Source organism: Diadema antillarum, unplaced genomic scaffold (assembly GCF_040938485.1).
Source record: "Diadema antillarum isolate AM-2024a unplaced genomic scaffold, OU_Dant_1.0 scf00000078, whole genome shotgun sequence".
NCBI lineage: Eukaryota > Metazoa > Echinodermata > Echinoidea > Diadematoida > Diadematidae > Diadema > Diadema antillarum.
Window position 1 is genome coordinate 1,681,316 of NW_027270967.1, and position 15,880 is coordinate 1,697,195.

Here is a 15,880-nt window from a genome sequence, read left to right on the forward strand (position 1 = left end):
AATATCATCTTATTTCATTACGTGATGCATTCTGATATTGAAAATATTAAGGACATGTAAAGCCAAAGAACACACACACACACACACACACACACACACACACACATATATATATATATATATATATATATATATATATATATATATATATATATATATTTATATATATATATCATATTCATATTGTGAGTATGTATGCATATAGCCTATATCGCAGTATAGTTACGTATATGTCATACTTGGTGAATGTGTCATTATGTGTGTCTGTGTGACCGTGTCTGTGTTTGTGTTCAATTGAATTACATCAGCGACATTACAATTCTATGCATTCATTGGTAAATACTGACAGCTATCATTTCTTATATTCCTTTTGACTATAATAGATGATTTCTGTACCACTGGACGAAAGTGGAATGAAACATACTTCATCAACATTCGAAGTTGACCGGCATCTTTAGGTGATGTACCTGTGGTGTGAGTTTGGTGGTCATACAGTAGCTCAAAGTCGTGAAAAGCTGCTGATAGTAGTATAATGTAAATACAGTGCATGCTCATCAGGAAAAGTTCGTTGACCTTTTGATCTTTGACCTTGTCGGACTTCACCCATTTTCGAACTTGACTGGCATTTTAATGTTATTACCAGTAGTGTGAGTTTCGTGGTCATCACTCCAAGCTATGACGACGACCACGACCTCGACGATCGAGAATGACGCCTTTAGGTCTCGCTTTCATTAGGCGAGACAAAAAGAAAAAACAGAATATCATATTTTGAAAAAAAAGTCTAAACATTCATCTTCAGGTTCGGCACTTTGGAAGCACAACGTGCATTGTTTCTCTTTTCTCTCTCTCACACTCTTCCCTTCTCTCCCTCTCAAAAAAAAAATGATCACATCAGTACTGGATCACTGACGTTTAATGTAAACATAAAAAAATAACCACTCTTCAGCTCTGTCAGATCTTCAGAATACTGATAATAAATTGGTTTATGTTTCCTTTCACCGCAATGCCGTTGTCAATTCAAAAGGTATTGGCAGAGAACATTCATAACATAATAAACCTGGATTCAGTTCTTTTAGTGTTTTCAATTTTCTAAGTTTTTGTTTGGTTGAGGAAGTTTATGTTCAAAGATTCTTTCGATATAGTAGTTTTATATCTAAAGGTCCTGTCATACCAGAGCGTATCGAGCCAACGAATGCTCAGCGAATTTCAAAATTTCAAAGATACGTTCGCATCCCTTGCTATTAGTACAATATTGTTACTGACATATTTTACGTTCTTTGTATTCATAAGCTATTCGTAGGGATTCACATAGATACACTGGAAGCATTTTTTTAACATGTCCAATTTTCGAATTCATTAGGCATTCGTTGGCTAGATACTCTCCAGTGTAACAGGGCCTTAATGAAGAGTTTTACACTGCAACACTTCGTTTTAGTCAATGAAACTGCTGTACTCGATTCCAGACCAGTCAGCTTAGGGTATATCTTTGCATACTTCTTGTTCCAAACTTCTCGTCTGTTCTTCAAAGTATCAAATCTTGCCTATAATAAGCATATCTCTCTGTTAAGTCCAGAGCAGCTTTTTAATTTTTCAATATTGGTTCAGTCTACATTACGCTACACTGTAAAACACGCTGTATTCTGTAGTTAATATTCGAATTTTACTCGGCACTTTTCGTTGGTGATTTTACGTTTCTCCGTTGACACTCTTATCTGTATCCATGTGATAATGTCTTCAACGTACCATTGTTCATAAAGTAACAGTCATCCTCAATGAATATTCAGTAGCAAGAATTCGAAAAGTCCTCTTCACTCCTTGCCCAACGCAAGCAAAAAACAAACAAAAAGCAAATAAAGAATGAAATGAACAAATAAAACGAACAAGCCAATAGACAAAGAAAGAAACTAGCAAAAGAAATTGAAAACGCGATTTCATTCAAAATGCATGATCCGTGTTTCTGCTTCATCTGTAAGGGTTGACTGGCTGCCGAACAATAGTAGCAGGCTGAATGGATAGATGAGTTGATCAGTCTTCAGGCATGATGGGTATTATCAATTTTAGATGAGTGCAACAAAGGATGATGTCTAATTCGTGCAACGTTCAAAGGGCGATGGCAATATTAGAGTAATGGACATGTCCTCAGCGAAAAACAATACCATCTGCCATGCATTCTACGGTGTGCAGAGTGTTGAAAATAATGGCGTTTTATTAATCTAACTCAATCTTATCCTGACCATCCAATGAAATGACAATCTACCCCTCGATATCTGGGGTGGGGGGGGGGGGGTCACTCTTTACGGGAAAAAACCAAATCAAGAACTAATATACAACCAAAGTACGAGATAGTGTATCGCAACTTACAAAGATGATCATGAACTTTAGTGTGAGAAAACATTTTTCTTTTTATCGAGCTTCCCACCGATTTTCATCAGTTGCATTCAAAATCAAAGTGCTTGCAGTTTCCTTAAGACACAGACACAGACACAGACACAGACACAGACACAGACGCAGACATAGACACAGACAGACATAGACACAGACACAGACATAGACACAGACAGACATAGACACAGACACAGACATAGACACAGACACAGACACAGACATAGACACAGACACAGACACAGACACAGACATTGATTGACAAGCGATCGCTGAGTACCGAATAAGATTTGTAATATAATATCATATTTCAGTTGAAGACCAATATCTGTAATATATAGTTTTTGAACCAACACGCAGTATATGAATAGCAATATTACAATTAGTTTGCGCTGCAACTCATTTTGTCCTCTTTTCGTGGAAATCAGGAATCAAAAGGAATATCATCAACTGCTACACCGTGGAGTTTGATTTTAATTCTAATGTTCCTAAATCACAGATAATTCAGACCAGCTGATCCAGACAGAACCAAATTTTGGTTATCAAAAAGAAAAAGAATAATAATGATCACGAAGACAGAAGCACACGGCTATCGGTTGCAGCGCACGGGCTCCGTGATACTGGACAAAATTACTGAAATGAATAATTGAAATGTTTTCAACTCTATGAAAACTTAATACTTTCTCATCTTCGAGTGTATCACTATTTTTTAACTTTATCATTTGATCACACGACGTGGACAGGCAACAATTGCTCTTGGAAAAGCATGCGACAATAGACTGGATATCATTGTGGTAACAGGAAAGAATACAATATCAACGTTTGATTTGTAATCACGATTTTATTAAAAGTCGTATTACAAAATTATGTATAACGAATTCAACGCGATGTAATAATATTGTATAAAGAGAAAAACAAAACCTACGACGAAACACATTGATGACAAGTACGGTCATAGAGGTTGGTTTTTTTTTCATAAGGGCAGCAAGGCTCAAAATAATTCATATTGTAGATGAATTATAAAGCTCTCTAACATCATTGTCTTTCTTTTGGCAGACAAGAGAATTATCCAGAAATAGAGAAAGCTTGAGGAAGAGAGAGAGAAAGAAATAGATTATAGTGAGAGATAATATAGTTTTAGCTTCTGCAGTTGAACACAAACAATACCAGATGGTATATCGATTCGATTTATGTGGATACTCCGAATGATTACGACACATTAATGACTTGCAACATAACCTTGTTCATGCTTCTCATCAGGGAAAACACATAAACAAAATCTACACATGCAGCATTCCCCACTGCATATTTCGATCTCCTTTGATTCACTCTCACGTTTCCACCAACCAAGGATATTCTTGGGGTTTATGTAATCTGATAATTGCATGGGAAGAGACTAATATGATTCATTATTAACTCTGTCTTTTCTTTCAAATCATAATGATCATGAAAAGTCGCTATAAGTCGATTGTGATGATTGGCTCATAAGAATTTCACCAGACATCTATTGTTGTGGTGTTTCTATTCTCGTTTTATTGTATTTTGTGTCCATCGTTCATATTGCTGGCTTGCAGAGGATGATGACTGACTAGATAGTGTTAGCATTATCTATTTCAAGAGTACAATATTAGCTCCAAGAAGTCGAGTACCCCCCCCCCCCCCCCCCGTCCGAACTTTGATGATTTTTTTAATACACTTGATCTAATATTCTGATTAATTGCATAGTGCGCTGCTTGGGCATGACCCCTGAATACCCGTTAATCATGATAATACACTTCATTAATAAATGAGATAGGTCATCAGCTAATTTGACTCGATCACCTCCAGTTACTACAGAGGCCGGCGTACATCGCCTGAGTGCGTTCGATGTCCTGCGTATAAATCCCAGTGGGTGTCCAGCTGTCGAAGTTGGATGGCGTGTAATAAATGTGATACGTGAGAGTCGTCGAGGCCACGCTACAAAACAGACGACCAAATCGATTTGGCGTGACTAAGAGTACACAGGTTACAGAACACGCATAGTTTACAGATGTCTTCACGTAGTTACCTTGTCTCGGCATTGTTTTACCTAGATCTTTTTGAATGCCGCTGCACCCCGAGTCAATAGTTACTTCATACGGACCGCATCCTCCGCCTGCATCATTTTCGGCTTTCGAGTTAAGTTGGTATCCTTCACTGAGGAAAAATTTTGCGTAATTGGAACAAATGCAGTGTACAATAAATGAGAGGCACTGTCTTTGTACACAGAAAATGTGTCATGACATATCTGTAATGCCCAAAACAAAGCATTTATCATAGGTCAAATTGTATTTCATGATTCCACTTAATTGTTTCACTTCAAATCAAATATATTTCCCCCTCACTAACGACATCTGATGTTAAAATACAATCGAAGCTAAAGAAACATCAGATTCTTCTCAGCGTGACAAACATCGCAAATCCTGATTTACAGTTAACTGGTTATTGCATATCAGAGTATAGACAAACAAGCATTAAGTCTGAATAGAAACAAAGTGTGATTAAAGCTGAAAGAACAAAATATCAGACGTTCACTTTGTCCTTCATCAGTACAGTTTACACAGAGACTCAAATCGGCGACGTCCACGCCACATGGCACTAACTATTGCACAAACATCTCGTTACCATGGTAACGGGATGCGATCCCATACTGGTAGACTGTACATAACGCTGCAAATAAAACGACGACCTCACAGCCGTGTGCTTCATGGTTTAGTAACTTGTTGTGGCTCAGTTGTGGTGCAAGTTATCTATTTTTGCTGTAGACTGGTTGTCTACAACAACTAATGTCATGTCCACTATTGAACATTCTAGAATGTACGCTCCGTATCAATGCCATTACAGGTACCTTTGTAAAAACAGGTACCTTTGTAAGTCCAAAAGACCATGATCCTCACAACCTAGGTAACATAAGTTCTAATATCAAATTATATGCTGATAATCTACAAATTATTAGATTCCTCCCTCTTTTAGATTTTTATTACACATATATATCTAGGTTGTTAAGATACCAGTAGCCTATGGTTCCGACAATAACCGTTCTTAATTTTTGTATACTACTAGGAAAGCTCGACATGGAATGTCTTGAAAGCTACAGATCACCAACTTTAACCTTTTTGTGCCAGGGACTTTGGACAGTGTGTACAATGCTATGGGATTCTCTGAGCCAATTGGCACTCAGCTCACACAAAGGATTCAGAGATGTTAGATGTATCGATCATGGACGTGATGGCGAATGGACATGATTTCGGAGGCAGGTGCACACAATCTGGCCCTTTATCTGACGCTCCGAGTGGAATAACGATGCTCTGTTCGATCAAAGTGACCTTCGAGAGCTCTGTCATTATTTTGATCTGTCACGCTCGCTTCGCAGAAATACAAAACAAACTCTCCGAGACCCTCGGGCAATGTGCATGATGTAGGACGGGGAAACAATTTACATCCTTGTGAAGTCAAACGGCAAGCCATGAAATTCAGGTGAGACTGTCATTTCCAAGAAAACAAAACAGAAAGGAAATTTGCTTAGCGGTCGCATGACCACTTGATGCATAAGAGGAAACCTTGGGGACAAAGCCATAAACGGCAAATAAAAAACAAACTAGCAAACTAAGAAAGACAAAGACATGCAGAACACAAAATGGCGACACAGATGTTTACGAGGAGCAATGTACAGAGAGCACATAGGCCTACAGTTGTCTGCAAAATCATTCATACCCTTGAACATTAATGTGTTGTTTTTTTTATCTTATACGTGGATGATGGAATGGCCATACTTTGGTGTGACTTTAATGTTTTACAGTTGACATCTACCAATTAAAGTAAATTTGGGTTTGACTTCATTTGCATAACAATAGAAGCAGAGATTTCCAGATTTTGGGCTTGGAGTGTAAGAATTCTCGCTGGGAACATGGTGAAATCCATTGCATTGAATGCTGGTACACAAACTAATGGCTTGTGATCAATATTGATGACTGATGTCCGAGTTGAGATAAAGTCTGTGAAGTCTTTAAAATGAATGTCTTTACACGTCACAGAATTCACCACCGTCATCAACTAGGCATGTATTCATCAATGAAAGCCTAACCAAGTTAAGAGCGAAACTCCGGTGGAAACTCAAAACTGCAAACTCAGCGAAGAACCACAGAATATGGACACAGAACGGAGTCATACTAGTCAAAACTCCCAATGGCGACCGACACAAGGTAACGAGAAAAGAACATCTATCCAAAGTGACTACGTTGAACATTACGTGAACCGAGCGAACACTTATGTGCATGCTTTTTGGGTTAATTTTTGCTTCTTTTTTTCACTGTTCATTTTGATATTACTACCCCTCTATTCCGTCGAATATTAGTGTGTATGCCTATCTTGTACGTATGCTTGCGCTGTATTCATGGGCGTAAATCCCGGGGGGATGGGGGGATATATCCCCCCACTTTTGAAGGAGGGGGGGGGGGGATGGCCTGTACAAATATCCCCCATGAAATTCTCCCAAGAAAAAGATGTAGGCCTAGGAACAAACAAAAAACAAACAAAAAGAAATGTGGTGATATTGATTTCAGCATGATGCATCACACGGCCAATGTCTCCTCGACACAAATGAAACCGGTATGGTCATGCCTATTGGGATCAGGACTCAAATCATTTATTTTCGAAGAGATCGAATCACCTAATTTGTCAGTGTTGACAAATTCCGGTTCTAGTTTTCTTTGTAATTTGCTGTTAAAGCTAAACGTATGATGCAGCAAGATAATTGTCTTTGCCAAGCGATATATCTGATGTGGCGAGACTACGAACAGTGGACGCATCTACCGCGTCCGCTAGGCGCCAGGTGGCAGTTTTTTTTTCCCGTGTAAGAAGACTGCCACCGATTCAAAAAAAAAGAAAACAACGACAAACAACTGGATCATAGGCGGTTTATTTGCGCGCATCCACTGTTCGTAGTCTCGTCGCATCAGACCAGCTGCATCCCCACCTAGGTTATAGGCTACATACTGTAATGCATGAGAAATGACGTTCGCACGCCCGCCTCGTGACGAGAGCGTAGTCTGCAGAACAGTGCTAGCAGCGCTCGCGTACTTTTCTCGCACGCCAATGCATGTAGAGCAATATCGACCGTAATGCATGCTTCGGATGTTGAACTACTATTGTAGCCACACAACCAGATGGCAACCAGCTGCATGCAACCAGGGAGGTGCACTTCCCACCTCCTTGATGCAACACAGTCTAGTGTGGGGCCATGGACGTAGGTGTGAACGAGTGCACCAAGCCGAGCGCGATACGACTCACGTCGAGCTCCGCATGAGTTACCCAAAGATCTAGATAACAAACGAGTTCGCTAACAGCCTTGTACGAGTTTCAGTCGTAGGAATTGCAACACATTTACCCTCTCCATATTGGCAGTGATTTTGCTCAGTTAGTATAATTCGTTTGCCTCCAGAAAAAACAAAAGGAACGGGTGTCGATTCCCATATTTTGCCATATGCAAGTACCTCCTTTAATCTAATGAACATTGCTTTAGATTAATGGTTCAGACCTATTAACCAGATTTCTTTTTGTTTTCATGGGAGATGTGCAAAAAACATAAGAAAGTTCACCTGTTAACAAACATACATCAATAGATTAATAAGACAAGTTTATTCGCAGCCAATTTTATTGATATGCAACATTCATCTTACGAACAGAAAAATGGATTCTTTAATCCCTAATTAAACAATCCCACAGAAAAGGCAAGACATTCTAACAGTTTGCCAGAATAGTACGAAAAGATTTTCACTTTTTTTCCAGTGAATAGGACCTACTTGGAATTGAGTACTGAAACGGATATTGTACCTTACCAAATCATTTTCACACGTTGGTAAGAATGTATAAAACCTGAAGTGTGCCGTGATCCAGAATGAATTTTACAACTGTATTTATGAGCCTGTTATGTTGTTGGAAAATAACGTTGCTTGTCATGTCATTGTGCTTAGTAGGGGCCAGATATGAAACCATTAACTTGACAAAGATGGAAAAATGTGAGCAAAATAAATAGAACTATCTCTACGAAAAGGAAGGGCTAAACTCATTTTGATTTCTGCAAATATGAATGGTGTTTAAATGGTAATAAAATATACAAAAGAATCTTTAAGAAAAAATCTCAGGAAATTATTCAAATTGTCGGCATCATATCATGCCCAATTATGTTTGAACTTTCAAAGGCTACAGTATGTTAATATCTGATAGACCTGGGCCCTGTTTTATGAAGAGTTAAAATTGATTATATAGTTGATTTCAACTGTAAGTCTATGGCAGCCTGTATGGTAAGGAAATTTAAAATCGATTCTATCTTTTGATAAAACGGGGCCCTGGGCTTCAGAAGTACTCTGATATGTAGGCCTATGTTGCGAGATTTATAGTTAGTAAACGTTGGGTTGTCTTCGATTAAAGTACGGTTTGCCTAATCTATTCCTTTGAGGTAACTGAAGTTAAAAGGTAAAATTTCCTTCAATACGAGATGAACTTTCAAGTTTTCAATCTCCGCCTATACGGCCCTTATATAACTTTGCATTTCTGATAATGTTTATTGTTTACTCTCCAAAGGAATGGGGTTAGACATAAAAGATAATATTCTATATGGTCGATTGGAATTACGGAACATAAGTATGTTATTAGAGTCCACAAAGATTGTCATAGAGACACATACGGATAAAAAACTGTGCTTGTTTGTTTAACCTTGTTTGCTTTGTTACTGTTTTATGTTAAGGTTTTTAACACATAATGTACAAAACTGATCTCGCGGAATAAATTTATTCAAGTGAATAAAACTATATATAATATTCACCTTTATCCAGCAATTTGTTCTCAATAGTGTTTTGATCAGAGGAAAACTAGTGTGTTAGTTGTCGCATGTCACAAGTTATCCCGAGTTACATGAAGAGCTGTCACTATACCTTGACACTACAAGTTGACTTCTGTGGAAACCGTTCTTCGTTATTCTGCCAAGTATACCATTATATCCTCCCCCCCCCCCCCCCCGAAAAAAAAAAGCGCAAGCGCGCGAAACCGAGCGCTTTAAAAGTTCAATCGTGTGCAGTGGATGAAGTTGGGGGAGACAAATCATTTTGTCCCCCAAGCAATTGCAATTCCCGAGATGAGGACAAATCTCGAACTTTCTTTATGGAAAATTGGACAACTACCGCCAGAATTATGCACCGGATCGCTGAATTACAATCATAAATATGTAAAAGCTACTGGGTCCCTTTCGATAGACTTTGTACACTTTTTATTTCCTTAAACAAAGAGTGTGCAGCAGATCTTTCACTTACAAAAGCTCCCTCATTTATTATGCAGAGGCGTCGATGGAGGGGGAGGGGGATGGTTCCCCCATAAAAGTATTGGGGACAAACAGATCATTTTGCTCCTCCTCGTAACTCCCGAGATGTGGAAATGTTCTTACTTTTTTTTGATAGAAGACTGTCTAGATATTTCACCCAAAGATGGCTGAATTTCAATTCTGAAATACAAAATCTCCCTCGCTTAGGAGGGGGATAGGCCTAACCTCTCCCATACCCTCCCCGTTCAATCATTTCTACTTAATACACTTTAGATTGACAGATTTCAAAATGTTTCATCCAAAGTGTGCACCAGGTCTGTTACTTCAGTTTAAAGAAATGCAAATGTTCCTTGGGTGGGAGGAGATATCTAGATACTTTCGATTAACGGAGGATCCCCCCCCCCCTAAAAAAAATAGTATACACTTCTGGGATTGAAATTTCCCCAGATTACATCATAGATGTGTTTACGAGATATTTGTTGCTGCCAGTAAGTGCCAGCAGTTGCGCCCGTCGCGCCCCCATCCCTTAATTTCCAAAGCGAAAAAAGTGCAGCTACAGACGGTAGTTTTTGGAATGTAACTACAAGATTTTGAATGGCCTTGCTCCCGAATAACTAAGACGAGTTTTACCTCAGCGAACTAATCCATACTCTACGAGATCAGTCTCAATACACCAACTGTATCTAGCTAAACCAGAGACCGAGTATAAAAAGCAGTCTTTTTCATACACAGCAACGAAGCTATCTAACTCTCTACCCGTGTTTGTCAAATCCTCCGCCTCACTGCCCCTTTTTAAACGCAATGTCCGCAACATCCAGGTGGTTACCAGCAGTAGTTAATTTCTCCAAGGAGGTTTAAGAGATGGAGTTCCAACTGGCTGTAATTATTCAAACAGTTATCACTTTTCTATTGATGTACAAAAGAATTCCACAGGTGCATCTGTGCCTTTGGTGGCGGGGTTTGATGCCGCCGTCTTGCTGAGCAATCTGAAGATTCATTTTGAACGTTAACTTAATGTTGGCTATATCTTGCTTGTTTATCTATTAAATGAAACGAAATCTCACTTAATGATAAAGCTCATTAAACATAGGTAAATCCCTTCATGAAATATGTGCAAAAGTGTAAATCAGAGCTGTATCATGTGAAAGTGTTAAAAACTGTATCTTCCTGGAAAGCCGGTTTTATCACTTTTCCACTTAATTCCTCCAAATAAAACTGATGTGGAATAATCTTCGAGTATAATTCTATATTAATAGATATATCAGATTAGTGGCCGGGCACGGCCAGTCGAGTAATTTTCATTTTCATTTCATCATATTTTTGCGCAATTTCTATTCGCGCATTCCCGTGTCTTTACCATTATATACCACCTTTTATAAGTAGGGATGGCGAAAAGTAATTACCATCACAAAGACATATTTTCGTGAGAAAGTGGCTGATGATTATGCAATGAGACTTGAGTCAATTGTCTTCCTATCTGCGCGGCAGATCCAGTTTGCCACATGCTTCAAATACTTTCGAGTGGCGGCATCGCACGGGACTTCAAAGGAAATACGACAGTTGTGACTCCATTCTCTTAAACCTCCTTGATTTCTCGTTTCTTTGAGAGTTGTACACATGTATTCTTCCTGTCACCTTTCTTTCTCGCCCTCTCTCCATCTCTCCCTCCCCCCACCTCTCTCTCTCTCTCTCTCTCTCTCTCTCTCTCGCTATATCTATCTACAGAGGCTCTTCAATTTGATGAAATGTATCATTGTGTGTGTTTGTATATTATTATTCTGTATATATTTTATTGTATCATAAATGTGATTTATTACAGCAGGGCTCCGTTGGAAAGCAGGCCTTGCGGCTTGAATGGGACGACCCTGCTTTTATAAAGAAGACAATAAATGAAATAAAATAAAGAATACATTTCTTTTGTCAGGCAAATGAGATGAAATTGGAAATGTAATGATTTTTAATATGACAATGTAAGATATCAAACCAATGCCCGAGTGCCACAATAAATCAGTCATTTTATCAGTTTATCAAAAATTAGCATAATTGGAAAAAATACATAATTGAAGAAAACGAAAATCGGGGGTATAAGTAATTTTGCAGACAACTGAACGTGAGGCTATGGTAAAAAGGATGAAAGATATGTTGCTCAAGATCATGTCTTGCTACCAGACTATCTCACGGTTGTATCAGCCAGGATGTTGGCATCTGGAGGTAACCGAAAGAATCGCTACCAATTTACGCTTGTGTCTTTTTTTACCATCTTATCATCGAGAGTACTATCAAAGGGTGTGTTGGATATTTACTTGTGCATATACAAATATACCAAACACAAGACCTAAACATTTAAATACGAAGCGCGTGAGAATTTATCTTATTCCACTTGAATGTGAGATAATATGAAAGCATAACTATAAAATTCAAATACTACTTACTAAAAAACATGCAAACATTGATTAATTAAGAGATTTAAAAAATTGTCACAAATGTATATAACAATGTCATACAAATAATATTCCACTTGGATATAAAACACGCGCACACACACAGACGCATGCACGCACACAAAAGAATATGAACTTTTTTAACTTGCACTAACTAAAACCACAATAATGAAACCCGACTAGTCATCTCATTGCTAAAACGCAAACACACACACACACACACACACACACACACACACACACACACACACACACAAACGCAACTAACTGACATAATACATGTATTCACATCTCGATATTGCATCTTGCCTCCTCCTCTTCCAGCCAACATACAAACATCAGTATCTTCATGCAATCATTAACAATTTTCTGCGCAGTTTCAATACATCTCACTGGGCGTTAACAGGGTTCAACGTCAGAACAGAAATTATTGATCCCCTCTTCCCATACAAATTTCAACTATACAGAGGCACGATCGAGCATATATAATTATTCACGGAAGATCCATTAGATGAAATACCTTTTTGATTACTAAAAGATGGACTGCTCTCAAACTCTGGCCTTGACAAAAGAAACACAAGGGGGATGCGAGAGGAGAGTGTGAGTGTTTGTGCGTGCGTTCGCGTGTGTGTGTGTACGTGTGTGTGTGTGTGTGTGTGTGTGTGTGTGTGTGTGTGGATAGGAATCAAAAACGCATTTAACAAAATGAGACATGTTGCATCAATACAAAAATCAACACAAAATTGTACTCAAATTTATTAATCAACCATTTCAATTACAATATTGCTTTTCACACGTGGACGAATGGCACACATTGACACAATGTACAACATTTCTCCCTCTGCCCCCCATCATCCCCCCCCCCCAAAAAAAAAATGAAATAAATACATGGTATCCAATCCATCAGCTAGGTACCATGTCACATGCCTCGGTAACTTATCGGCACCAACTGCGTCCAACCTTTTGACTTTCGTTAGTCCTTTTGTGGCAATCATAGTTAGCAATTTTTGATAAATTTTTGCTAAAAACAAACTTCTTACGGTTGATTTCTACCAGGTCATGACGTGCTGTGAAAAGAATGTTTTTCCATACAACTGCTTGGTATGATTTTTGATGGGCCTTGGCTCAAAGGAGATACTGTCATTCATGTAACTTTCCATTCATACTTGAATTTATCAAACCACAGGTCAGATGCACAAAGCTGATATTTCTTGGACAGTTGCTGCCTTAGAAGCATGAGTCATGGTAAACTGCAATTGCTCATTCTTCGTGAACACCACAGTTACAGGTCAGTTCATTATTTTCCCTTCTTTATGGGCATTCTTGCATCTTAACTGCTCCTCATTATCGAGTTCTGGCACCAACTATTTAAAAGTATGTCTTTACATCCAATCGCACATCAAACCATAGCCCTCGTTAAAGGGTCAAATGTATATAAACGATTGTCGTATTTGCTGGAAAAGTAATGTGATAGCCATTCCATGAATTCCAAACAACCAAACCTCCACAGGGAAAACATAGAAAACAATGACGTTTACTGACTTCAGGAGTACAGGTCTGCGTGTACTGCCGATGATACACAATCAGCAGTTTGTGTAGCTCTACAGAATAGCCTCATTAGACAGGTATTTTATCATGACATATATGATGCCAGCATCAAAACTCAATGCCCAGCCATGAGCATCAACATATGACAACTTTGCCTTAAAGTCTACAAATTTGGCAAAACCTAGTCAACTTCAGATTAATAAAGCCATCTAGGAGATGATGCCAGTATTCAAGGAATTTCCCATGGATATTCCAAGACTACGGCCTCCCCTCCTTATTCTACCAACTTGTGGGCGAATGGGATAAGACCCGACAATTGCTACACTTGAGCCAAATACGGTTTGATGCTGCTAACTAGGAGGACTTGTCCCAACAGGTTTACTCTTGCTAGAGATCTTCGAGATAAATACCCATAGACTTAAGGCAATGGATATGACATGAAAGTTAACACCATAATTTTATGTGGTGTCATGACCCTTATCAACGTTGCCCCTTTGACATACAGACTTTTGTAGTCAAATGAAGCAAACTTGTTGACAAGGCTGGTAAGCATGGAGAGGGCAAGGCAGACTTCTAGAACAATCCAATGACCAATGTGTTTTTAATTTCGCGAATAGCAGCTGACTCGCGAAATTCGCAAAAATAAAAACCTCGCGAAATATTCGACATATACAGTAGTTTGTACTGGCATCAACACTTCACACACATCTGAATATGCAAACACAGTACAGCCGCTGGGAAAATGACAATTCCTTTGATTTGCTTATATCAAATATGGGAAAATGACAATTCCCTTGATTTGCTTATATCAAATAAGCATACTCGAGTACATAGTGTTGTGTAATGATACCCAAATCTATTAGTACCCTCTTCCATTCCCCTATGATGACCATAATTATCATCTATCTCCCAACCTCCAGTTAGTCACTAACCTTTATCCATACCTACCTCCCTTCTCTAGACAGTCATTGACCTTTATCAACCCTTGCATATACCACTAGAATGTTAGAATGATTCCATTGTTACTCCTACTGTAGTAGACAACATCCAGCCCAACTTCTGATCTCAATGCAGGCCCATGTATAATCAAACTACATGTACTATTTACGACCAGGCTGAGTAAACCCCCATGCCCATACACAATATACCGGTTACCAGTTTGGCATCAGAGGCATAATTATGGTACTGTAATACATCTAAATGAAGGAGTGTCCTTTTGTTTTTCATAAATAATGCAAAACAAGATATCACAGAGAATGCTGATGATTACTTTTCATAATAATAATACTGCACCAAATCATTGACTGATATCATTCTTATCTTTTGTTTTATCACATAAATAACAATCAATTTTCTCCCAAACTCTGAAAGCTCCTCTTTTTTAACTCTTAATGAAAGCATTACAGCACAGCAGTCTCCTTAGAGAACTGCACTCACATCTGTGAACCAATACAAAACAAAGACAGAGTACTAAGGTATCCAGTAAAAAATAACATAACAGTAAACGCAGATGAGACAATGTTTAGATGTCCACAACCATCCACGTAACGAACCCTGCGATAACCAGGAACTCCCAATTTGACTCTTTAGTGGACAGCAGAGGGATGAGGGCAGGTACACAACGCAAAGAAACATGATCATATCTGTGCACGGTCACAGTCTCAGCAAATACAGGGGCTTCTCTTGGTGCACCAATAAAAGCAAAAAATGCATAACACATACTGATTACTGCATACTGTGACTTAAAAAAAAAAAAAATCCAGTTTTTAAACTAGATAGGTAAAGGGTTTACATGTAGATTTTCAGGCTGGAAGAGGCCGACACGCATGGAATCAGAATGGGGAAGACCAAAAGTAATGGAAAGTGTGAAACCATCTTAACAAATCTAAGCCTGACCCCACTGGTTAGATGATCCCATAGCACAGAGGGAAAAAGAAAGGTTATGATGAAAGTATTACACAGAAAATGCAAAATAGACAGAGAAAGAGAAAAAAATCTACATATACATCTACAAGACCATGAAGACGTTGGCAGTGGTTTTGAAGATTCAATACCAGCTATGACACTTTCTGTTCAGCATCTGGCTTAACCCCTTCCTTACTGAATTCCGAAATCCCCATAGACTTAATACACAAGCCACCAGGTTCCCGTATGGAACAGATTAACAAGTGAGTAG